Source organism: Theropithecus gelada, chromosome 7b (genome assembly GCF_003255815.1).
Source record: "Theropithecus gelada isolate Dixy chromosome 7b, Tgel_1.0, whole genome shotgun sequence".
Taxonomy (NCBI): domain Eukaryota; kingdom Metazoa; phylum Chordata; class Mammalia; order Primates; family Cercopithecidae; genus Theropithecus; species Theropithecus gelada.
Window position 1 is genome coordinate 32,448,181 of NC_037675.1, and position 26,404 is coordinate 32,474,584.

At 40.0% G+C, this 26,404-nt stretch overlaps 1 protein-coding gene across 3 annotated transcripts in view; it reads right to left on the reverse strand.

The window, feature by feature from the left end:
• The window catches only part of HEATR5A (HEAT repeat containing 5A), a 123,876-nt gene extending 110,808 nt beyond the window's left edge, over positions 1 to 13,068 (reverse strand). For 2 of the 3 annotated variants that reach the window (XM_025392550.1, XM_025392549.1), the window contains exon 1: positions 12,879 to 13,068. The gene's annotated coding sequence lies outside the window, so the exon portion shown is untranslated. Of the gene's footprint in view, positions 1 to 12,660 lie in introns of all 3 variants that reach the window. The other variant, XM_025392547.1, reaches the window with a different exon arrangement.
• Between the last annotated feature and the right edge of the window lie 13,336 nt (positions 13,069 to 26,404).

Sequence of the window (26,404 nt, forward strand, 5' to 3'; positions counted from 1 at the left end):
TTGACCCCATGAATTCAAGACCAGCCTGAGCAACATAATGAGACCCCATCTCTACAAAAAATAAAAAAATTAGCTGGGCATGGTGGTGCATACCTGCAGTCCCAGCTACTTAGGAGGCTGAGGTAAGAAGATCACTTGAGCCCAGGAGGTTGAGGTGACAGTGAGCCATGATCAAAAAACAAAAAAACCCAAAGCCAGTCATTTTTTAAAAAGCTTACATTTTATACATAATTTGTGGATATATGGAACTAAATGACACTGTTTCCCAACGACAGAACATTAGGTTCCTTGGTGTAATAAATTTGGGAATCTTGCATTAAGACAAAGTTAGGGATTTTTACCTATAAGATTTCTCAGGCTATTTAATTAGGTTAATGTATACTATGACTCTCCATGAATGCAATATAGTATGAAGTATTAGTCAAAATGCTGCCAGCACCTAGCAACTTCTAGACCTAAGCAAACTGTTCCAAGGAGAAACATTAAAATGTACTTGTTATCATCACTTATTTATATATATATATATATGTATGTATGTATGTATTCTGGAGATGGAGTTTCACTCTTGTTGTCCAGGCTGGAGTACAATGGTGCGATCTCGGCTCACTGCAACCTCCACCTCCTGGGTTCAAACAATTCTCCGCCTCAGCCTCCCGAGTAGCTGGGATTACAGGCATCCACCACCACACCTGGCTAATTTTGTATTTTTAGTAGAGGCGGGGTTTCACCATGTTGGTCAGGCTGGTCTCGAACTCCTGACCTCAGGTAATCCACCCACCTCGGCCTCCCAAAGTGCTGGAATTACAGGGATGAGCCACCATGCCTGGCCCTATTAATACATTTTTAAAAGGTACACAAGACTGTTTATTCCATTACTTTACAGCCAAACACTGTATGTGCTTACCCTAAAGCCAATAACTGAACTAAGTTATAAAGGCATTTAAATGCTTTTAGACTAGGTATTTCTCTGGGCCCTATTTGCTTCTTTCAAAACTGTCTGTACTTTGTACCTGATAGATACTCCTAGTTACTCAGTCATCATTTTCATGCCAGAGGTCTTTTATGTTGAGAAAAGTAGGCACTGTGAACTAGACCTAAGGTACCAAGGTAACATCCAAATTATGCTTCTCAAACTGGGATAACTCCAGCAGATTATGAAGCATATTACTATGCTAGAGGTCAAATTTAGACTAGAGGGTCAAATTTTACTTAAAGTTTTCCCTAAGCATTAATTTTAAACATTGTTTTATATTAAAATACAGATTTATGCATATGGAAGGCAAAATTAATAAAACACTTCAAGATAAAACATGAGACTTCAAAGAAATCCTGAGAATGATAATGCCTTTCTAGACGTGCTTTAACAAAAATCACTCCCTTTTGCTGTTAAAAATACTATTTTAATGGAAAAATTGAAGAACCACTAAGCCATGAGTAAGCTGAACTACATGAAACTGCCATTTTTATAGGTGAAAAAAAGGCTGGCTTGACAATTTATGCGATTCAACTTAAGTACCAGTCTTCAAATATCAGACATAGTGTATATGTGTACTAATGTCTGTACTTTTGCATAGTATTCTTTCCTTTCGAATGGCTCTGTATTAAGCCTAGTGACTTTATTAGCCTAGAGTAACACATATGTATATTATTGACTACTAATAGAAAAAGGAACCAGCAGGGCACTAATATTCTAGGGTCAGAGTTTTCTTTTCTTTTTTTTAAAGATGGAGTCTCACCCTGTCACCCGGGCTGGAGTGCAATGGCACAATCTTGGCTCACTGCAACCTCCGCCTCCCGGGTTCAAGTGATTTTCCTGTCTCAGCCTCCAGAGTAGCTGGGACTACAGGCACATGCCACCAGGCCCGGCTAATTTCTGTATTTTTAGTAGAGATGGGGTTTCACCATATTGGTCAGGCTGGTTTTGAACTCCTGACCTCAGGTGATCCACCCGCCTTGGCCTCCCAAAGTGCTGGGATTACAGGCATAAGCCACCACGCCCGGCCTCAGAGTTTTCTTTTCTAAAGTAACTTACTCCAAAACCATCTCTGAGAGCAGTTAACAACCGTATTATCAGGCCAGGTGCGGTGGCTCATGCCTGTAATCCCAGCACTTTGGGAAGCCAAGGCTGGCAGATCACTTGAGCCCAGGAGTTCAAGACCAACCTGGGCAACATGGCAAAACCCTGTCTCCACAAAATATACAAAAGTTAGTTGGATGTGGTGATGCACACCTGTAGTCTCAGCTGTTCGTGAGGCTGAGGTGGGAGGATCCCTTGAGATAGGGAGGCGGAGGCTGCAGTGGGCCAAGATTCCGCCACTGCACTCCAGCCTCGGGAAGACTCTGTCTCAAAACAAACAAAACCAACTAAGGGTTGGTTTTAATTCATCTGGAAAGGAGTTAACTTCAATTTTATTTAGGCATGGTAGTGTAAGCACCTTCAACAATGTCAACAAACATACAGGCAGTTGATTATTCCGGTCCTGATAGAAAGTGCTAATATAATTTTCTCTCTCTAGAGTTTACAGGTTTATCTTGGTAGCAATGGAAACATGTTGAAATTTATAGGGAGAAAAAAGTATTCCTAATCTTCTTGGTCATTTTAGTTTCTTAAAATGATTGTATCATTTCAAGGAGGGAAAAGGGAAAGATCACAAATAATCAAAGAAGACACTGGATACAAGGTTAGAAAGGTTTATTGGATTGGTTTGTTAGTGTTTTCCTTCTGGAGCATGAAAATAATTCACAAAACAAAAACGTCACTAAACAGTAAATGAAACTAATTCCAGAATGTATCAAGTGCCTGAAGTGTTGGGATACGTCTCAGACTTCAATTTCAATTACTTCTATTTGACTTTTACTTACCTAAAAGACACCATAACAGCTTCAATTCACCCTATAGTCTTAGTTCCTCAGTTCTGAACAAAAAGCACAAAGTAAACAAAACAAAACAAAAAACCCCAACTCTCAAGAACTCCCACAATTCAAAAAACACAGATAAATCCTAAAATCCAAACCTTTCCCAAAAATATAGTAATTAGCTTTCATCTATAAGGAAGCTACATTATTCTACCCTGACCTCAGATTTTCACTTGTGATTTAGGCTTTGCAAAATTATACGTTACAAAAACAGGAACTCACAAGTTACAAACAGCATTAGGCCACAATTGAGATGTTGCTTAAAGAAGGCTGCCCCTGGTATAAAGAAAACAAAGTCCTTTTGTTACAGCACTTTACATATCTCTAGGCAGAATCCTAAAGTTGGTTTGCTGACACTTAACCAGTATAGTTTATTAGAATTAGGGTAAAATGGATAAGAAGCAAGTCATTTGTAATGTTAAGAGTTCTTTAACACAGTTATAACTTGATAATTTAAAAATCTTGTCTGTATCAATTCCATCTTTGAATCTGAAATATCTTGCTTCCTTCTTTCTACAACAGTATTTTAAAATTTGGCTAAAAAAATTACTTGCCTCAGAAAACAGCAGAAAAATCTCTGACAATGAAATTCAAACCTATGACATTATTTTGTATGAATTTAACATTAGTCTAATTCTCTGTAACAACCCTACAAATAAATTGGCTATCATTAGTTAAAAATTTGAAATGTTAACAATATAATAATGATTTAAGCTCAATAGGAAATAATTTGATTTAGGTGAGTGGTTCAAAACCATGCATATTAAATCTAAATATGAAAAATGCAAAAACTTTTACAGCCAATGCTAAAATTTTAGAAAAGCTGATAGTTTAATATAAACAGTGGCAGTACAAACGGTTCAACTCTGTTAGAAAAAAAATATTATTTATCCTAAGTTATAAAAATATCAAAACCATTTGATAAAAACATCCAGTTTTTGAAAATTCATAAGAAAAAGGAAAATATAAGTATAAAAGTATTAATTACAGCACTGTAATTAACTGTAATTCTAGTGAAAATTCAAAAGAACTTACAAGTCCAACACTAAAGAAATGGTTAAAATTTGACATATTCAAAGAATACTAGGCTGTCATATAAAACTATGAAAACTACAAATGCACAGGAGTGCAAAAGGCTTAATGGGGGGAAAAAAAAGTAAAGAAAACTGAGTGCAGAAGTTTTACACGTTAAGAGAAACCTTTAGATAAAGCAGTGTTTACCAAGAATACTTTGTGGAATACTGCCAGAAGAATGAGAACATGTATTCTATGTGAAGAGGGGGAAATCCAAGTTGAAATGGTTTTGGGAAATGCCACATTGTCAGTTTCCTTCACCAGTTTCTCCATACATGTAACATGGTAATGTGCACTATGTACAGCCAAGAGGGCATGCAGATAAAGCATTTGATGTTTCTAAACACGTTTTAACTATAAGCCTCTCCTCTACTCCCTTTTTCTTTTTTTCCCAGCCAGGAATCTCATAGAATTGTGTGTTCTATAGAATACAATCTTTGAATTACTAATCATTAAAGACTAGTATAGGTCAAAAAATCTAAAAATTTCTGTTTTGTTCATATTATAAAATGATTTCTTTCTCTCTCTCTTTTTTTTTTTTGAAGGAGTCTCGTTCTGTTGCCCAGTCTGGAGGGCAGTGCAGCGGTGTGATCCTGGCTCACTGCAAGCTCCGCCTCCCAGGTTCAAGCTATTCTCGTATCTAAGCCTCCCACATAGCTGGGATTACAGGCATGTGCCACCATGCCCAGCTAATATTTGTATTTTTAGTAGAGATGGGGTTTCACCATGTTGGCCAGGCTGGTCTCGAACTCCTGGCCTCAAGTGATCTGCCCGTCTTGGCCTCCCAAAGTGCTGGGATTACAGGCGTGAGTCACTGCATCCAGGCTGAAATGACTTATTATTAGTAGAAGGATATATAATTTCCACTATCAATGACTATTGATGTCTTACTTCTACTTAAAAGAGGACATTTCTGATTAATATTTTGGATCAAAATACCTATATAAACAGAATCTTCTCATAAAGATGTAAATAAAGACGACGATGGCCAGGTGCGGTGGCTCATGCCTGTAATCCCAGCACTTTGGGAGGTCCAGGTGGGTGGATCATGAAGTCAAGAGATTGAGACCATCCTGGCCAACATGGTGAAATCCCGTCTCTACTAAAAATATAAAAATTAGCTGGGTGTAGTGGTGCGTGCCCATAGTCCCAGCTACTCGGGAGCCTGGTGACAGAGCGAGACTCCATCTCAAAAAAAAAAAAAAAAAAAGAGAGAAGACAAATATACAAAGTTTCAACTTTGTATACTTAAGATTTATCAATTTGCATAAAAATCTGTGTCATTCTGTGGCCAGGTGCAGTAGCTCACGCCTATAATCCCAGCACTTTGGGAGGCCGAAGCGAGCGGATCACCTGAGGTCGGGAGTTCCATGGAGAAACCCTGTCTCTACTAAAAATATAAAATTAGCCGGGCGTGGTGGCAGGTGCCTGTAATCCCAGCTACTCGGGAGGCTTGAGGCAGGATAACAGCTTGAACTTGGGAGGTGAAAGTTGTGGTGAGCCAAGATGGTGCCACTGCACTCCAGCCTGGGCAACAAGAGCCAAACTCCATCTCAAAAAAAAAAAATTGTGTTATTCTATATTGTTAAGTAACTTTCACATATACATCCTTTACAAACTAAAATGACTTGTTGTACTATATATTTTAAAATTTGATTTACGGAATTCTGAATATGAATTCCCACAGTCAAATGAATCCATGTTTTCTAACTTATACCACAAAAACCTAACTTATGACACACCCCAGGCACAGCACTAATACTTCTAATTTTCATATATAATAAAAACACATTCAGTGTACTATGATGCCAAGAATATTTTCTGCAAACTTGGTAGGCACGGGAAGAATGTTGCTGCTCACCACTACGTAATATAAGGCAATACGAACAGCAAATACACACTGCTCTAAGAACTGATGGGGAGCACATCCTATTAGGATAGAGAAGTCAGGGTGGAATAGAAGAGAAACAGGAGTTACCAAGACAAAGAATTTAACACCAGGACAAGAAATTTATAAGAAGTTGGGGTTAAAAAGGGTTACAGGTTGGGGACTGAATTTATTCTGCCGTCTTCCCCTCCCCCCCCGCAAAATACTGCATGTTATTGTGAGGAATGAGAAAAATGGCAGAAGCGGGATTCCATGATGGCGAGATTGCCAGTGGGAGACCCAACTGGACTACTGTTTGTAGCAATTCTCCTTCCAGCTTATGAAAGAGAACACCCCTGAAGCATAAAAGGAAGAGTTCTGGGGGTTGAGAGGGTTAGATAAGACTGAGCAGTAGGAACCAACTCTAATATGTCAGTGACAGAAAAATGATTATTTTTTTGAGGATCTATGCACTAAAACCTTTTAATTCACTATCTCATTTAATCCTCATAATACTGAAACTTAAGATATCACTGCTATTGCTAATATAGTTATTGCCATAGCTGGTGAAGCAGCCAATCCTTCTAACTTTGTTGTTCTTTCTCACCACTTCACTTTTATGTCTCCAGTACTTTGAGGCTTTTTGTTAGTGTTATGTCTTCCAGAGACATCAGCTTTCAGAGAGCCCTTTCCATCTAGATGGCAAATCAATAATTACTAAAATTATTAGTTTAGTCTTTGGCTATTCTTGACTATTTTTATTATGCTTCATTCCACACACCAATTCTCCCATCTCTCCATGGAAAAGGGATTTCATTCTGGACCTTTAGGAATGCCACAGGCAGATTTTAAGTTTAAGAAGTTTTACTTTTCTTGTATTTCCCACCACACTCTCCTGAAGTCACTAGCTATTAATCACACTACTTGGTACCTGAGATTCCAGTAACAGGAAGTAAAAAAACGAAGTCCATAGAGCAACTGTTTCAGAACTCATGGATTTTACTGACATAAATCCATCAAAGCCTATTCATTCTTAGTCTAGAAATGACTAATAATCCAGTTGTCTGGATTCTAGATAGAGAAGCACATTAAAAGTAAAAGAGCAAACCCACCGAGAGTAGGAAGCTAACAGTGATGGAACAGACAAATAATATTGAATATAGATATTTTTAAAAGCAGAGCAATATAAGGCTACTTAATACAGGAGCAAAGTATACAAGATGCCATTATTCCTCCAGCACATCAGAGTTTACAGGAGAGGCCAGAAATTCTTGCTCCATTTTCAAAATGAGTCAATCCTTGAATCTGCTGCTTGTGCAATCTGCTACCTAGGACTTCCAAGTTTAGCCATTAGACTCTACCCGCTTTAGAATCTTCCTTTTCCCTCTCCTCTAATTGTTCATGGCTCTTACATCCCAGTTAGAATTCACAGATTCACTCTTAATCCACACTATGGTCTAACATCCTGGTTCTTCTTCATGGTTCCTACATTTGTTTGTCTGTTTGTTTGTTTGTGACGGAGTCTCACTCTGCCACCCAGGCTAGAGTGCAGTGGCACCATCTCAGCTCACTGCAACCTCTGCCTCCCGGGTTCAAGTGACTGATTCGCCTGCCTCAGCCTCCTGAGTAGCTGGGATTAAGGTGCGCGCCACCATGCCCAGCTAATTTTTGTATTTTTAGTAGACAGGGTTTCACCATGTTGGTCAGGCTGGTCTCGAATTCCCGACCTCGTGATCCGCTTGCCTTGGCCTCCCAAAGTGCTGGGATTATAGGCGTGAGCCACCATACCCAGCTGGTTCCTACTTTTAATTCACAACATACCTCATAAAATTTAGCTACCTAACCTAAAATTTAGCCAAATTTTTAACCTCTTGGAGCCTTACCTGAGGGCTTTCCTTGGCAGGCACTGCTTCTCACTCCCTGCCAGACATCCAGCTAGCTTCTTTGCAACTACAGCTCCCTGGAATAACTCCATATTATTCTGCCTTCTGACTGCCACTTTCATGTCCTACTCATGGAATACAGTAAACATAACCATCTATTACATCAAATCCCCACAACTGTCTGGGGCAGCACTCCATAAATCAAACTAACTGATATTTCTGCAGCAAAAGATATGCAGATCCATATTCACATAAGATGGGATAATGACTGCAAATACCTTTGCATCAGTTCAGGCCACGTTTTGCTACCAATTGAATTAAGAAAAAAACTTTTCAGAGCCTTTTAGACTCTAGAATTAGGACTAAGGGATTTTGTACGTGTATATCTGCTTTGCTTTTTTCTGATTTCCTCCCAAAATAGTTTTTTAAGAGTTTTGGTGATTCAATGGGTAACTTCAGTTTTCTGGTAATTTCATTTACATAAAAAAGGTATTATTAATTGTTTTGAGTAAGGTATTATTTTGTGTACAGACACACAAATATGTATATATTCAACACGTAGAAACCTCCAAATGCAACAGAAAAGTATATAACTGCTATTGTATATTTGCCCATTGAGAAGCATTACTTGGGCAATAAAGGACAACTAAGCTACTGAAAAAATACATACATAAAACAACAATTTAGTAAAATTAGCACCATACTATGGTGTGTGTTTTTTTTTTTTTTTTCCTTTTCTTTTTTCTGATACAGGATCTCACTCTGTTACCCAGGCTGGAGTGCAGTGGCAGGATCTCAGCTCACTGCAACCTCCACCTCATGGGTTCATGTGATTCTCCCACCTCAGCCTCCTGAATAGCTGGGACTCCAGGTGTGCACCACCATGCCTGGCTAATTTTTGCTTTTGTCTTTTGAGATGGAGTCTCGTTCTGTCGCCCAGGCTGGAGTGCAGTGGTGCAATCTTGGCTCACTGCAACCTCCACCTTTCGAGTTTAAGCAATTATCTGCCTCAGCCTCCCGAGTAGCTGGGATTACAGGCACCCACCACCACACCTGGCTAATTTTTTTGTATTTTTAGTAGAGACGGGGTTTCACCCTGTTGGCCAGGCTGATCTCAAACCCCTGACCTCAAGTGATATGCCCCCCTTGGCCTCCCAAAGTGCCAGGATTACAGGCATGAGCCACCACACCTGGTCGATGGTTTTAAGATTAGCAAAAGTATATGTACAGCTTTAAATATTTAAAATTATCACCTTCTCCAAGTTTTCCTTCATTTTTGTCACATAACCAGCTCTAATCTCTTAGGCAAATAATATAGTGCTTTAATATCGCTATTATGCTTCTTTTCTAGAAATAAATCTTTTGTGTTGTTACTATTAAAAAAAAAAAAGGCCAAGCATGATTCAGGATATATACTCCTGTTTCAATCTGTTAGGTATCTGCTTAAAGAGTTCTAACTTTCCATTTGGTTCTCACTGTAAATATGTTTGATTTCTTGTTCAGTTACACTTCCTATAATATTCTGTCTGACTTTATGACCAACTAGGAATCATTAGATTTTAATCACTAGATTCCTGTTTAAAAAACTCTTTTGAGGCGAGATGTGGTGGCTCACACCTGTAATTCCAGCACTTTGGGAGGCCGAGATGAGGGGATTCCTTGAGCCCAGGAGTTCGAGACCAGCCTGGGCAACATAGCAAAACCGCATCTCTACAAAAAAATACAAAATATTAGCTGGGTATGGTGGCATGTGCCTGTTGTCCCAGCTACTCAAGAGGCTGAGGTAGAAGGATCTCTTGAGTCCACTCCAGCGACTCTGTCTCAAAATCAATCAATCAAACAAAAAAAAAACTGTTTTGAGTAAAGGTACCTTACTGCTGCTTATGATAAACCCTATGAATGACACAGTAAAAAGAGAGAAGTTCACTAAACGAAAAACATTTCCCATACTAGATCTAAATTAAAACTTAAAATAACAAAGTTGCTAGAGAAATATATAAAAACTCTTCCTCTTCCCTAGGGTTACAAAAGGCTAGAGCTGGCCGGGCGCGGTGGCTCACGCCTGTAATCTCAGCACTTTGGGAGGCTGAGGTGAGCGAATCACGAGGTCAGAAGACGGAGGCCATCCAGGCTAACACGGTGAAACCCCATCTCTACTGAAAAAAATAATAATAATAATTAGCCGGTTGTGGTGGCGGGTGCCTGTAGTCCCAGCTACTCGGGAGGCTGAGGCAAGAGAATGGCGTGAACCCTGGAGGCGGAGGTTGTAGTGAGCCGAGTTCGTGCCACTGCACTCCAGCCTGGGCGACAGAGTGAGAATCCGTCTCAAAAAAAAAAAAAAAAAAAAAAAAAAATTAGCTGGGCTTGATGGCACGTGCCTGTAATCCCAGCTACTTGGGAGGCTGAGGCAGGAGAATCGCTTGAACCCCGGAGGCGGAGGTTGCAGTGGGCCGAGATGGCGCCACGGCACTCCTGGGGGACGCAGTGAGACTCCGTCTAAAAAAAAAAAAAAAAAAAAATTTAAAAAAAATTTTTAAAAAAGTCTACAGTTGCTTAAATTATAAAACTTTATACTAGGTAAATGTAGCAGAAAAACCATGCCCCTCCTCTATCATTACACACTGCAGATCCAGAAGCATTTACGAATCTTACAATTACCTGACATTATAATGAAAAACGAAGATCAGTAAGTAAAAGTGAGGCTGGGCGCAGTGGCTCACGATTGTAATCCCAGCACTTTGGGAGGCCAAGGCGGGCGGATCACCCGAGGTCAGGAGTTCGAGACCAGCCTGGCCAACATGGTGAAACCTCGTCTCTTCTAAAAATACAAAAATTAGCCGGGCGTGGTGGCACATGCCTGTAACCCCAGCTACTCCAGAGGCTAAGGCAGGAGAATCACTTGCACCCAAGAGGCAGAGCTTGCAAGTGAGCTGAGATCTTGCTACTGCACTCCAGCCTGGGCTAGGGAGCCAGACCCTGTCTCAATAAAAACAAACGAACAAAACAATTAAAACTGAATTTAATCTATTTCTTCTTACAAAAGATTTAGTGATTAAGCACTTAAGAGTTCTAGTTCAGGGGTCCACTAATTTTTTTCTGTAAAGGACCAGACAATACTTTAGGCTTTGGGAGCCATACGGTCTCTATCACAACTACTCAAAAACAACACATGAACAGCCATAACCAAGGAGCACTGTTGTGTTCAATAAAACTTTTATAAAACTGCCAGCACAGTAGATTTGAACCACAGGCTGTAGATTGCTGAGCACTATTTTAATTCAAAAATTTAACACTAGAACTAGACAAGGGATCTAATTAAGTAACACAGGCAAGTCTTTACTAATTTTTTTGGCCCCAGTTAATTGATTTCTCAAATGAGATTTAATAATAGTTTCTCAATGTCTCCTGAAAAAGCAGAAGTGTTATTTATATGAGGACTGTGGTCTCATTAAAGGATTGTTCAAACTCTTCAATTATACTATGGGATAATTAATGAACCACACAAGACTCAATGGAGCTTTTTTAAAAAATGCAGATGTCATTAAACTGCTTAATTCAGAATAAAATTATTTTAGAATTTAAAAAATCCAGAATTTAACCCTTTTGTTATTCATAGTTAAGAAAGATTATTATAAACTGCCTCAACCTTTTTGAAATAAAGCAGGAAGAAAGGTAAGTGCATTGGTTAAAGACAAGCAAAAAAGTAATTTTTTTCTGTAGATAATATATTCATTAGTTTAATGTAGTTAATTTTAATTAATAATTTAAGAATTAAAAAGGTACTTTGGAGTCATGTATTTTCTGTGACTAAAGTCAGATACAATAATGAATAATAATAAAAAAGTGACCTAATCTAACATCCTTAAATAGTGGAGGGAACTTAAGCTAGAATTCAGGTCTCCTGACTTTCAGGTGAGGAGTCTTATTCTCCTATTTTCTAGTTATCTAGGTAAAACAACTGCATTCCAAGGCACAACAAATCCACACTACGGTATTCTCCAACTGTCACTATTCTTAAATCATAAATCCTGCCTGCTTACCAGTTTAAAAAAAAAAAAAAAAAGCCAATGGTATTAAAATGTAACACAAATCTCGGCTTTGATACTTTATCTAAGATCACTTTCTCAAAGACATACTTTCTAAAATGTTTGGAAAATGAAACAAAATTCTCCTCTCCCCATCCAACTAATGCTCAATTCTAACCACACTTCTGCTTTCCCTAGAGCTTAACTAATTTCACTGAGAGTATTTTCTCTGGAAGTTCTTAACTGTACTTGTGGGCCCCTTTTATTCTTCCTTAAACTTTTAACGTCTTTCAGGCTGTAAATTCCTTAAGGGCGCCTAGCCCCCAAAAAAGTGCTGCATATTTGTTCAGTAAATGAATGCACATAAAAACAATGGGTAACTATGACCTTTAATGTAGGAGCTCAAGCCATTTTACTATTATCTGAGTTGACAGTCAAGAAAATTATCCCAACTTGCCAGAGGTATCCATTACTGTGATAAACAGGCACTATAAAACGCTTTATAAAGTTTCTAAAGACTTTATAATCACTTGAAATAACGCCGCGTTGGCCGAGAGTAGGGTGAAAGAAAATGTTTCCTCACACTAAGCAAATGCTACCCCAGGAAAAGCTTTCTTTCCTGAAGAGAACTGAAACAGAAGGCAAATATCCACACTCTCCACTGCTGCCTTCTGGGAACTCTCCTTGAAGGTTCCTGCAGAAAACGAACGGGCTTCTAAGGAAGCTCGCCTGAAGGCCGAGCCGGGGCTCCAGCTCCAGGCTGACCACTGGCGCAGCGGACACCGCAGGGCGGGGTCCCGGGAGCGGCGAGCTGGCGGGGCGGGCTCCGACCTCCTGACCTTCCCCACACGCCCGGCGACCCCGTCTCCCGCTGGCGGGCAGAGTCCATGCCTACCTGTTGTGCACAGGTGAAGCCAGACTTTCCCGTAGCCCAGGAGGAAGGACGGACGGCGCTGTTCCTCAGCCGACCCCGTGCCCCAGTCAGCCCCTCCTTGGCGGACTCCGGCCCTTAGGGTCAAGACACCTGGACCCTCGACCGGTTCTCCCACCGGCTTCTTTCGCGATCACATCGCTGCCGCGACCACCCTCGGGATCCCCGAGAGCTCAACTCACATTGCGGCCCCGGTCCGTCCTCCCTCCCAGCCAACAGGCAGCCCAGACAGCTCCCTCGCGCCCGGAGGTGTCAACGCTCTCCGGATCCCCGACTGCCTGCCTTTGGGGGGGGTCCTCCTGAGCTCAGCGCCCGTCCCGGTCCCGCAACGTTACCGCCTGCTCTGCTAACTCTAGCAGAATCTGGAATTGCCGGCGGCGGCGACAGCGAGGCAGTGAAGTGGGCGGGGCGCGCGCGGGGCGTGGCCGGAAAGTTCGCAGCCGCGAGTACGGCGGGAGCTAGCGATTGGGAGCGCGCCCTGCGCCGCGCCGCTGGTCCAAGGCCCCACCAGCTGGCCGCCGAGCCATCGAGCGCCCACTCTGGCAGGCATGACTGCTTCACCGTCGAAAGAGCGATGGAGACTGCGGCCCAAGTTAGGATTAGGACAGCGGTTTTTCATTCCGGAGATCCGGCCACAACTATTTTTGTCTGTTTTTATAGCAAGCCAGAGTCTTCGGGTGCAGCTCTGTGACATCCAAAGGGCCTGGAGAAATTCAGGCGGGGCCAGTGCCGTGGGTGTAGATGTTAGGCGTGGAAGAGATCCTAGAGAGCCTTGACTCTGAGGACTGAGGTAAAGTGACTTGCTCAAGGTCACATACTAAGTCAGTGGCAGAACTGAGACTAACAACCTCTTACCTCGAGTCATGTGCGTTTTCCCACTACACCCAGAGTTTTAAATGTCATTTTTCAAGTTTCATTTTGAATCAATCTCCAGCTTACAAAAAGGTTGCAAGTATAGTACAAAGAACTTTTTTTTCCTTGAATTGAGATTAAATTGCTGACACCATACCACATTGTCCCTAAGCACCTTCTACATAATCACAATATAACCATCAAAATCAAAACATTTACGTAACTCAGCGTTTTACCAATTTTGTCCCAATAATGTTGTTTATGGTAAAAGATTCCGTTCGGAATCAAGCATAGTATTTACTTATGTATCTCCTACTCTTCAAACTGGAACTCTCAGTCTTGTTTTGCCTTTCATATTCTTGACACTTTTGGATTCCCGGCCAGTTATTTTTGTAGAATGGCCTTCACTTTGGGTCTGTCTGATACTTACTCGTGATTACATTCAGCTAGGTATGACAGGACTTCAGAAGTCTTGCTGCTTTCTTCTCATGGCACCCTATCAGGTGGCACGATTTAACTTCTCTCATTACAGATGTTTACTTTAATAAGGTGATGTCTGTTAGGCTTCTCCAGTGTGGTTACTTTTTTTCCCCCCTTTGTAAATTAATAAGTATTTTGTGAGGGAGACTCTGAAACTCTTTCAAGATATTTGTAAATATCTTGTTTCTTATCTTCAATTAATGTATTTATATTAATTAGTATGGATCCAGAGGTTTCTATTTTGTTAAATGACTTATAATCTGTTTCTTTCTCTCTTTTCTCTCTTTTTTTTTTTCTTGAGACAGGGCCTCCTTTGTTGCCCAGGCTGGAGTGCAGTGGCTATTCATAGGTCGATAATGCAATAATGGTGTACACTACAGTCTTGAACTTCTGGGCTCATGTGATCCTTCTGCCTCAGCCTCCCAAGTAAGTAGCTAGGACTACAGGCATGCACACCACCACACCCAGCCAATATTCTGTCTCTATCATTATTTATTTTGATGCTCAATTATCCCAAGTTTGGTGGGTAGGGGCCCCATTCATTCTAGCTTCTGTGATGTGTGTGTGTGTGTTCAATTTTTTTTTTTTAAGACAAGAAGACAAGGTCTCACATTCATTCTAGCTTCTGTGTTGTGTGTGTGTGTTTATGTGATTATTTATTTATTTATTTATTTATTTATTTTGAGACAAGAAGACAAGGTCCCACTCTGTCACCCAGGCTGGAGTGCAGTAGTCTGATCATGGCTCACTGCAGGCTCAACCTCCTAGGCTCCCAGGTGATTCTCCCACCTCAGCCACTCAAGTAGCAGGGACAATGGACGTGCCACTGTTCCTGGCTAATTTTGTTTGTTTTTGTAGAGAGAGAGTTTCACCATTTTGCCCAGGCTGGTCTTGAACTCCTGGGCCCAAGTGATCCACCCACCATGGCCTCGCAAAGTGCTGGGATTGCAGGTGTGATCCACTGTACCTGGACTTAAATTTTTTTTTTTTTTTTGAGACGGAGTCTTGCTCTCTCACCCAGGCTGGAGTGCAATGGCGTGATCTCAGCTCACTGCAACCTCCGCCTCCCGGGTTCAAGCAATTCTCTTGGCCTCAGCTCCTGAGTAGCTGGGATAACAGGTGTGTGCCACCATGCCTGGCTAATTTTTGTATTTTTAGTAGAGATGGGGTTTCACCATGTTCGTCAGGCTGGTCTCAAACTCCTGATCTCATGATCTGCCCACCTCGGCCACCCAAAATGCTGAGATTACAGGCATGAACTACTGCGCCCGGCCCCGGCCTTAGATTCTATAAACATTTTGTTGTAAAATATTTTTAAAATGCAGAATAATTAAAAGAGCTTTAAATACCATATACACACAATCCAGATTCAAAATTAACAGGCTACCATTCTGTGCCCTTTTGACACATCCCCATCATTCTTTCGGCACTCCCCTAGTCACTAGGGCAATTAGATGTTTCAGACTCATCCTGCTCCAGCCTTGGATGTAATTATTTATTCAGGAGTCCTGATTCCTTATAGTGGCGAATGGTATTTAGCACGAGGTATGCTCACTGCTATTGAGTGTCCATAGACCAGACTGTCTCAGTGGATGCAGTTAGGGAATATTTATACATTCATACACACACAGAGCACATCTTTATTTGTATCCTTACACACATGTTTACAGCTATATTTCTTTAACAATATATATTGAAAAATCATGTGTTCACAGTAAAACCTCCAATCCAGCATCATACAGTTCATTCTAGTTTCTGCCCTTCTACATTTATAACTACTTTCTCCTACAGAGAGAAGCCTGGCTCCCATTATCCTTGAGATATTTACTTATTTGAACAACCCTGCTATGTGTGAGCAATCATCCATAGCTGCCATCTATTCCTTTGGAGGATACTGCCCTTACCCCACTAAGGTTCTGAAAGCCCCAAATTAGCCATCTCAAGCCCCTCTCTCATCTTTCTTTCCTTACCATCACTCCCACACCCTGTGATCATGCCTAGCCCATAAACCCTGCCCACCCTGCTCACACCCAAACATCCCTTGCCAAGCATCCCCCTTACCTCACTTTATATAGATTAGACAGAGAGATGCACACTATATATAATCATATATATTAGTTACATATTCTTATACATACATACAATATATAGATTAGTTACATATCATGTATTCATTATATATTAATTTTTATAAAACCCTATATACACACACTATATATGTTACATATCATATATATTTGTTGTATATATTACTTACAGTACTAAAACATGTATCATATATAGTATGTGTATATCATGTATATATATAATGTGTATATATACAGTGTGTATATGTAAAGAATAATATGCAAGATATATATTGTGTCATGTATACAGAGTATTGTAAAGTACCCTAAAAAAGGAACAAAACTATTATAGGATCCTGAAGGAGAGAGCAATTACTGTGAAGTGCAGTTGGGAGGCTCATGAAGGGTTTAAAGAGATGACATTTAAATGGGCTTTGAAGTATATATAAGGATGGATGAGTAGAATATATGTTATTAGATATTGAAAAAACTCTGGAAGATAGTTTTAGCAGGCTCAAAGCAGAGAAAGAAATTCATTTTGCCTAACTACATGGTACAAGAATAACAACATTAGAATTTCAGAATTGGAAGGGATATTATGTATTGTTGAGTCCAACCAATAGTTTCACAAAAGATTCAAAGATGGCTCCAGACTTTAAGCTAAGTGACTAAGAGAATGAAATTAGAAGGTGGAATTTGGAGGGGAAAATGATTAGTTTGATTTTAAACATGTCACATTTGAGGTGACAATAAGGCATCCAAGGGGAAATGAGGGACTATAGCTTAGAAGAGGGGTCAGAGCTAAAGAAGAGGAGTCAGAGATAGAGATGTAGAATCCGAGTTTTTCCACCTGGCGCTAACAACTGACAGCACTCTTAAACAAACACCAATGTTATTATCTTAACCAAATGGAAATGTGTCCCACTGTTCAGCTACCATTATACTTTGATTATACTTTAATTTTAAATTGAAATTTTCAGTCACAATAAAGAAGAAGCTGTATTATAGGTAGCAGAAAGAACATAGCTTTGGAATTGGTGACTTGCATTCAAATTCTAATTACACCACTTAGTAGGCATTACCTAGGGAAAATCACTTCATATCTCAGAAGCTCAATTTCCTCACTTGTAAAATGAGAATACGACCTCCTTCCTTGAGGTGTTCTCAGGATTTGAGATATAATATATAACTAGCATGTTATATATTACATACAGAAGGTGCTCATCAGGTATGTGATGAAGGAATGGAGAATTTGATATACTTCCTACTTATTTTATACTTACCACTATAAAGCATTATACTGCATTTTCTAGGCTTTGTATAACAAAACAATTTTCCCACAAATAAATGAAACATTTTTAGAAGTATAACAGTTGGTATTTAATGGTATATGTAAAAATAATGAAGTAAGCCAGTGGTTACCCATTTAACTTGCTGTGTGATATCCTGCTATAATTTATTGTTCAAATATAACCAATTCAATGATTTTAGGTTCCAACTAGCATATGTTTGGGAAACTGAAAATGACAGATTACCTTTAAGATTACTTCTATTTCTGAAATCGTGAAATTCAATGATGGTAGAACAATATTACCCAACAATGGAATTCTAGTGTACCCATGGAACTCTAGCGTCCTCCTCTTGATTGTACCCCTCGAGAGGTTAATAGGAGTTAAGGAGAATGCCTTAAAAAGGCATTCTTGGCCGGGCGCAGTGGCTCATGCCTGTAATCCCAGCACTTTGGGAGGCTGAGGTGGGCGGATCACGAGGTCAGGAAATCGAGATCATCCTGTCTAACACGGAGAAACCCCGTCTATACTAAAAATACAAAAAAAATGAGCTGGGCGTGGTGGCGGGAGGCTGAGGCAGGAGAATGGTGTGAACCCAGGAGGCAGAGCTTGCAGTGAGCAGAGATCATGCCACTGCACTCCAGCCTGGGCAACACAGCGATACTCTGTTTCAAAAAAAAAAGCATTCTTAAATAAGTCTGAAAAGCACTACATATTAATATATTACAGCCATTTCTTAGAGAGTCATTATGTATATTAGTGGGCTGCATTTGATGCAATGTTTCACAAACTTATTTGGAATATAATATATTTTTTAAAGGAATGCATATTAATAACTTTTAGAATGAATGTTCCTGGGATCAGACTTTGGAAAATGTAGCTTTGGAAGTTTGTTATTAGTCATCACTCCAGTCATGCCAGGTTACTCAATGTTGATGGAACCACTGAGGACACTAGGCTTCACATGTGGCAAGCTCATGTCACAAAATTCATGGGTAGGCACAGCTTCCACTCTGTTGATTTCAATGTGATCTGAAGCCTGAGATGACACTGATACCCTACTCTAACAAAAGATCTGCTGGCCCTTTGTGATACAGCTTTCCACTTTGTAGTCTATCAAGCATTATTTGTCAATATACTGCTGAGCTTGCTATAATCTGTGACAGCTTTTAGCACTAAATTTCTAATGAGAACTTTTGGCAATGGATAGGATTTCCCCCAGTAGCAAACTACCACTATAAATATTAGTTCAAGAAGTGCTTAAAAACAGAGTAGCAGATCGTGACCTATGATGGCAAGTAAAAGCAGGTCATTTAACCTGGAAAGAAGCTGTTAAACTCAGGGCTGGTGCTTCTAAGCAGGAATACTGAACAAAGATAGATCTGCAACTATGTATTTGATAACCCTTGACACTAGAAATGACTGCAACTGTGTTCATACCTAACAAGGACTCTTAAGGCCCCTCCCAAATCCTCATTCTCTGATCAGATGAAGAAATACAGTGCTTTACGTGTGCATAAGCTTTATGGTTTTGTTCCAAACTTGCTGTAATATTTTATAAGAAAGCCACTTAACCTCTTTGGACTGTGTTTTTCTCCTATGGAAAATGAACATGTTGTATTACGGGGTCTCTTAGGGGTTATCCTCTGATTTTATCTTTTTGTTGTTGCTGTTTATTTATCCTCTGATTTTATGAAAATCATTCTTCTAGTTTTCATAAAAAAGGGAAAGAGACTTCAGGAAGTCAGTGTTAATATGCTGTAAACTGGGGTAGGAGAGAAGACCCTGGAGATCTCCTCTGGCTATTGCTTTAATATAGTTTTCACCTTGAAAGGCAGGAGGGATGTGACCCTGAAAGAGTGAGCAGCAGGACAGGAAGGTTCCAGTGGAGAGGGGGAAGATTAGGCAGCAACACACCTGCAGTGGCCAGGGACAGCAGGTTCTGGATAATGGAATCCGTAGCAGACTTTTAAGAAGTGGGAAGGAGATGTTTGTGGGGAATCAATAAAAGTAGGGCTAAAAGGAATTAAAAGAAAGTCCTTGGTCTGCTCATCCATGTTTCCCTGCCAGAAAGTCCCTGATGAGAACCACAGGAAACACTATCATAAGCCAAATTAATCACAAAGTTAATCTCTCAAGGTGAAGAAGCAAAAGTTAATGACCTTCCAGCTGAGTTCTAAAAATGAGCCAAAACTCGGAGAATGGGATAGGTCAAGCCAGAGCTAGGACTGAGGAGGAGGGCCATGTTAATTAACTATTATACAAACACTCAACTTCTGCCACAAGCTCTTTAGGAAAGTCAACTGTTTTACATGCTGACAGGTAACTGAAGAAAGTAAGTTAGTGCTTTTATTCAGGGTGCTTCATTCTTTAGGAGTAGCATATAAGGCCCCCCACAGAACTCCTATTCACCAGTTGTATATATATTTGATATGAAAACTAATGATGGATGATCATCCACTTCAAAGTTAAATGTTAGAATAGTAATCACACAAGACAACATTAAGACCCAAATAATTTGTAATAAGATTCATAATTTAAGATTATTTGTCAGCTGGGCATGGTGGCTCACGCCTGCAATACCAGCACTTTGGGAGGCCGAGGTGGGTGGATCACAAACTTAGGAGTTCAAGACCAGCCTGGCCAACATGGTGAAACCCTGTGTCTACTAAAAATACAAAAGTTAGCCAGGTGTGGTGGCACACACCTATAGTCCCGGCTACTTGGGAGGCTGAGGCAGGAGAATTGCTTGAACCTGTGAGGCAGAGGTTGCAGTGAGCCGAGATCACACCACTGCACTCCAGCCTGGGTGACAGAGCAAGACTCTGTCTCAAAAAAAAAAGATTATTTGTCTAATTCAAGAAATTGAACTTACCCAGCAAGCTGGTTCTACATAGTTGATAAATAGTATTGTTGTGGAATTATTTTATATATAAGGAAAAACTATATACCTATTATAAAAATACCTATAGAAATTATCATCAGTTACTATGTTTATGTATGTAGATCTATTATTATCTTCTTTGGCACATATGATTCTCGAAGCAAATTCTAATAAAAATTAGTTCATATATCAAACTTCTTGTTTAGCTACCAACTTAAAGGAGAAAACCTTATCTAGATGCAAACATTTAACTGACCAGTATGAACAATAGCTAGAAATTAAATTATCCATGTAATTTGGTTAAGGTAATCAGTGGAACCAGAGTCATAGATCAGGAAGAAAAAGAAAAATGTTAATAATATGGAATAGAATTATATACTCTTGAATTCAATTTGCCAGCCTATAAGCATTCACAGACCAGAGCACAAATCCACTTATAAACCATACTTGCTTATCTTAATAATATTTTATTGACTTACGCATTTTCTCCTGTTGTTTGCTTCCTTTCCCTTATATTGTCTGAGGCCAAAGTCAAGAAAGACATTTTCTTAAATATATGATAAAATATTAAGTTTTTAAAAAGCAAAATATTAAATTCCTTTATGCTAACTGAACTATATTAAAATGTGTATGGTTATGAACAACAATTATAATAAATAAAAATGAAATAATTACATTTGAATCATGAGATTAGGAGCTCTTTTAGCTTTTCAATATTTGTAGTTATTATACTGCCTTTTTTATAAAAAGAAAAAGGGCAAAGCATTTTTTAAAATTTTCTCTTTGTAATTTGCTGATGCAATTTTTCCTCCTTTGGAAAAGTACTTGATACAGAGTAAGTGCTCAATGTAAACTTGTTGAGTAAGTATACAAAATGGCAACTAAAATTGCTGGCAGATTTCCTTTAGGGAGAAGCCAAATGATGGCACTCGCCATGCTGAGGTAAGGATAAAATAAGTCAGGATTTACTCATCTACCTGGCCAGGGGCCTCCAATTGCCTATCTTTGCTTCCTTGAGCTGGAATTAGAGATTTATTAGGAGGGTATCCACATAATTTAGTGTCCATGGGGACAGTTCTTAGAGCAAGAAGAGACCTATTAAACATGCTGCTGGGTTCTTAGATATAACACCTAAAACAAGCAACTAAAGAAAAAAATTGATAAATCAGACTTAATCAAAATTCAAAACCTTTGTAATTCAAAGGACATTATCAAAAAAATTAAAAGATAACTCACAAAACAGAATAAATTATTTTCAAATCATTTATTAGATGAGTCTAGTACCTAAAATATAGAGCAGAACTTTTTTTTTTCTTTGTTTTTTGTTTTTTTGAGACAGAGTATTGCTCTGTTGCCCAGGCTGGAGTGCAGTGGCAGGATCTTGGCCCATTACAACCTCTGCCTCTTGGGTTCAAGCGATTCTCCTGCCTCAGCCTCCCAAGTAGCTGGAATTTCAGGCGCCCGCCACCACACCTGGCTAATTTTTGTTTTTGTTTTTGTTTTGTTTTTGAGACGGAGTCCCGCTCTGTCGCCCAGGTTAGAGTGCAGTGGCATGATCTTGGCTCACTGCCAGCTCTACCTCCCGGGTTCATGCCATTCCTCTGCCTCAGCCTCCTGAGTAGCTGGGACTACAGGCACCCACCACCATGTCCGGCTAATTTTTTGTATTTTTAGTAGAGATGGGGTTTCACCGTATTAGCCAGGATGATCTCGATCTCTTGACCTTGTGATCTGCCCACCTCGGCCTCCCAAAGTGCTGGAATTACAGGCGTGAGCCACCGTGCCCGGCCTAATTTTTGCAGCTGTAGTAGAGAGAGGGTTTCACCATGTTGGCCAGGCTGGTCTAAAACTCCTGACCTCAAGTGATCCATCCTCCTCGGCCTCCCAATGTGCTGGGATTACAGGCGTGAGCCACCACACCCAGCCTGAAAAGACTCTATTTATGTATTTATTTTTTAAGAGATAGGGTCTCATTCTGTCACCCAGGCTGTTGTGTAGTGGTACAATCATAACTCACTACATCCTCAAACTCCTGGGCTCAAAGGATTCTCCCACTTGAGCCTTCTGAATAGCTAGGACTACAGGTGCATGCCACTACATCTGGCTAAGTTTTTTTTATTTTTGTAGAGATGGGGTCTATGTTGCTTGGGCTGGTCTCGAATTCCTGGCTTCAAGTGATCCTTTTGCCTTGGCCACCCAAAGTGTTGGGACTATAGGCGTGAGTCACCAAAGAACTCTTATAATTAACAATAAACCCAATTTAAAAATGGGCAGAAGATTTGAATGAATATATCTCCAAAGAATATATGCCAAATGGCCAATAAGCACATGAAAATATGTTCAACTTTGTTAGTCATTAAGGAAACAAATGCATAGCAAAACCACTGTGAGATACCACTTCACACCCACTATGATGGCTATAATTTTTTAAAACTGGAAAATAAATAGGTGTTGGTGAGGAAGTGGAGAAACTGGAACTCTCATATACTACTAGCAAAAGTGTAAAATGATACAGTTGTTTTGGAAAACATTTTCGCAGTTTCCCAAAGAGTTAAACATAGAGTTACTATATGACCTGCCAATTCTACTTCTAGGTATATACTCAACAGAATTAAAAACATATATCCACACAAAAACTTGACCTTGAATGTTCATAGCAAAATTACTCCAAAAAGTGGAAACTATGCAAATGTCTGCAGGCATACCTCGTTTTATCGCACTTCACCTTATTGTGCTTCACCTTTTTTTTTTACAAATTGAAGGTTGTCGCAACTCTGTGACAAGCAAGTCTAATGGCACCATTTTCCCAATAGCATATGCTCACTTTGTGTCTCTGTGTCACATTTTGGTCATTCTTACAATATTTCAAACATTTCCATTATTATCAGTTATGGTGATCTGTTATCACTAATCTTTGATGTTAGTATCATAATTGTTTTGGAGCATCGCAAACTGTGCCCACAGAAGATGGCAAACTCAATAAATGTATGTGTTCTGACTGCTCCGCCAACCAACCATTCCCACATCTCTCTCCCTTTCCTTGTGCTTCACTGTTCCCTGAGACACACAATATTGAAATTAGGCCACTTAATAACCTTGCAATGGGCTGTAAGTGTTCAAGTGAAAGGATGAGTCACATATCTCTCACTTTAAACCGAAAACTAGAAATAAATTAAGTTTAGTGAGGAAGACATATCAAAAGCCAAGACAGGCTGAAAGCCAGGCCTTCTAGGCTAAACAGCCAAGTTATGAAATGTAAAGGGAAAGTTCTTGAAGGAAAATAAAAGTGCTATTCCAGTGAATACACAAACTATAAGAAATCCCAGCACTTTGGGGGGCCAAGGTGGGCGGATACCAAGGTCAAGAGATTGAGACCATCCTGGCCAACATGGTGAAACCCCGTCTCTACTAAAAATACAAAAGTTAGCTGTGTATGGTAGCACGTGCCTGTAGTCCCACCTACCCAGGAGGCTGAGGCAGGAGAATCACTTGAACCCAGGAGGCAGAGATTGCAGTGAGCCGAGATCGCGCCACTGCACTCCAGCCTGGCAACAGAGTGGGACTCCGTCTAAAAAAAAAAAAAAAAGCAAAAGAGGCTGAGTGCAGTGACTCATGCCTATAATCGTAACACTTTGGGATATGGTAGCAGGCAGATTGCTTGAGCCTAGGAGTTTGAGACCAGACTGGGTAATATGACAAGATCCTGTCTTTACAAAAAAAAAAAAATTAGGTGTGGTGTTGCATGCCTGCAGTCCCAGCTATTTGGGAGGCTGAGGTGGGAGCATCACCACTTCAGCCTGGGAAATCGAGGATACAGTGAGCTATGATCACACCACTGTACTCCTGCCTGGGTGACAAAGTGAGACCCTGTCTCAAAGGAAAGAAAAAAGAAAGCAAAACAATGTTATTGCTGATATGGAAAAAGTTTTAGTGGTCTGGATAAAAGAGCAAACCAGCCACAACATTCCCTTAATCCAAAACAAGGCCCTAATTCTCTCCAATTCCATGAAGTTTGAGAGAGAGAAGAAGCTGCAGAAGAAAAGCAGGAAGATGGCAGAGGTTGGCTTTTGAAGTTTAAGGAAAGAAACCATCACCATAACATGAAAGAGAAAGGCGAAGCAGCAAGCACTGATGTAGAAGCTGCAGCAAGTTCTCCAGAAGACCTAGCTAAGGTTATTGATGAAGGTGGCTGTATGAAACAACAGACTTTCAACGTGGACACAACAGCCTTCTAGTGGAAGAAGATGCCATCTAGGATATTCATAGCTAGAGAGGAGAACTCAATGCCTCACTTTAAAACTTCAGAGGACAGGCTGACTCTCTTGTTAATGGCTAATGTGGCCAGTGACTTTAAGTTAAAGCCAATGCTCATTGACCATTCCAAAACTTCTAGGGCCCTTAAGAATGATGCTCAATCTACTCTTCCTGTGCTTTATAAATGGAACAAAACAAAACCTACAAGACAGTATGTCTGTTTACAGCATGGTTTACTGAATATTTTAAGCCCACGGTTGAGATCTACTGCTCAAAATGAAAGATTCCTTTCAAAGTATTACTGCTCATTGACAAAGCATCTCATCACCCAACAGCTCTGATGGAGATGTACAAGGAGATAGATGTTTTCCTACCTGCCAACACAATATCCATTCTGCAGGTCATGGATCAAGGAGTCATTTTGATTTTCAAGTTGTCTTATTTAAGAAATACATATTATAAGACTACAGCCGTCATAGATAGTAATTCCTCTGATGGATCTTGGCAAAGTCAATTGAAAATCTTCTGGAAAGGATTCACTATTCTAGATGCCATTAAGAACATTTGTGATTCATGGGAGGAGGTTAAAATGTCAATATTAACAGAAGTTTGGAAGAGATTGATTCCAGCTCTCACGGATGACGTGGAGGGACTCAAGACTTCAGTGGAGGAAGTAACTGTACATGTGATGAAAATAGCAAAAGAACAAGAATTAGAGGTGGAACCTAAAGATGGAACTGAGTTGCTGCAATCTCATGATAAACTTGAACAAATACAAATTAAGGAGTTGCTTCTTCTTTTTTTTTTTTTTGTTAACAGAGCCTCCCTCCATCGCCCAGGCTGGAGTGCAATGGCACAATCTTGGCTCACTGCAACCTCAACCTCCCAGGTTCAAGCGATTCTCCTGCCTCAGCCTCCAGAGTAGCTGGGACTACAGGTGCATGCCACCATGCCCAGCTAATTTTTGTATTTTTAGTAGAAACGGGGTTTCACCATGTTGGCCAGGCTGGTCTCAAACTCCTGACCTCATCATCTGCCTGCCTTGGCCTCCCAGAGTACTGGGATTACAGGCGTGAGCCACCATGCCCGGCCAGATGTTGCTTCTTATGGATGAGCAAAGAAAGTAGTTTCCTGAGATGTTATCTATTCTGTGAAGATGCTGAAAACATTGTTGAAATGACAACAAAGGATCTGGAATGTCACATAAACTGGTTGATAAAGCAGTGGCAGGGTTTGAGATCATTGATTCCAGTTTTGAAAGAAGTTCTCCTGTGGGTAAAATGCCATCAAACAGCATCACATGTTGCAGAGAAATCTTTCATGAAAGGAAGAATCAATTGATATGGCATACTCCATTTTTGTCTTATTTTAAGAAATTGCCACAGCCACCCCAACCTTCAGCAACTACTACCTTGATCTGTCAGCAGCCACCAACACCAAGGCAACAAGACCCTCCACCAGCAAAAGAATTACAACTTGCTGAAGGCTCAGATGATCATTAGCATTTTTAAACAATATTTTTAAATTTAGGTATGTACATTGTTTTTTAGACATAATCTATTGCACACTTAATAGACTACAGTATAGTGTAAACATAACCTTTATATACACTAGGAAACCAAAAATTTATGTGACTCCTTTCATTTTGATGATCTGGAACTGAGTCCACAGTATCTCCAAGGTATGCCTGTATTGACTGATGAATAAACAAAATGTGGTATAGCCATACAATGGAATATTGTTCAGTTACAAAAAGGAATAACATTCTGCTACATGCTACAACATAGATGAACCTTGAAAATATTATGCTAGGTGAAAGAAGTCAGACACAGAAAGACAAGTATTATATGATTCCATTTATATAAAATGTCCAGGATAGTCAA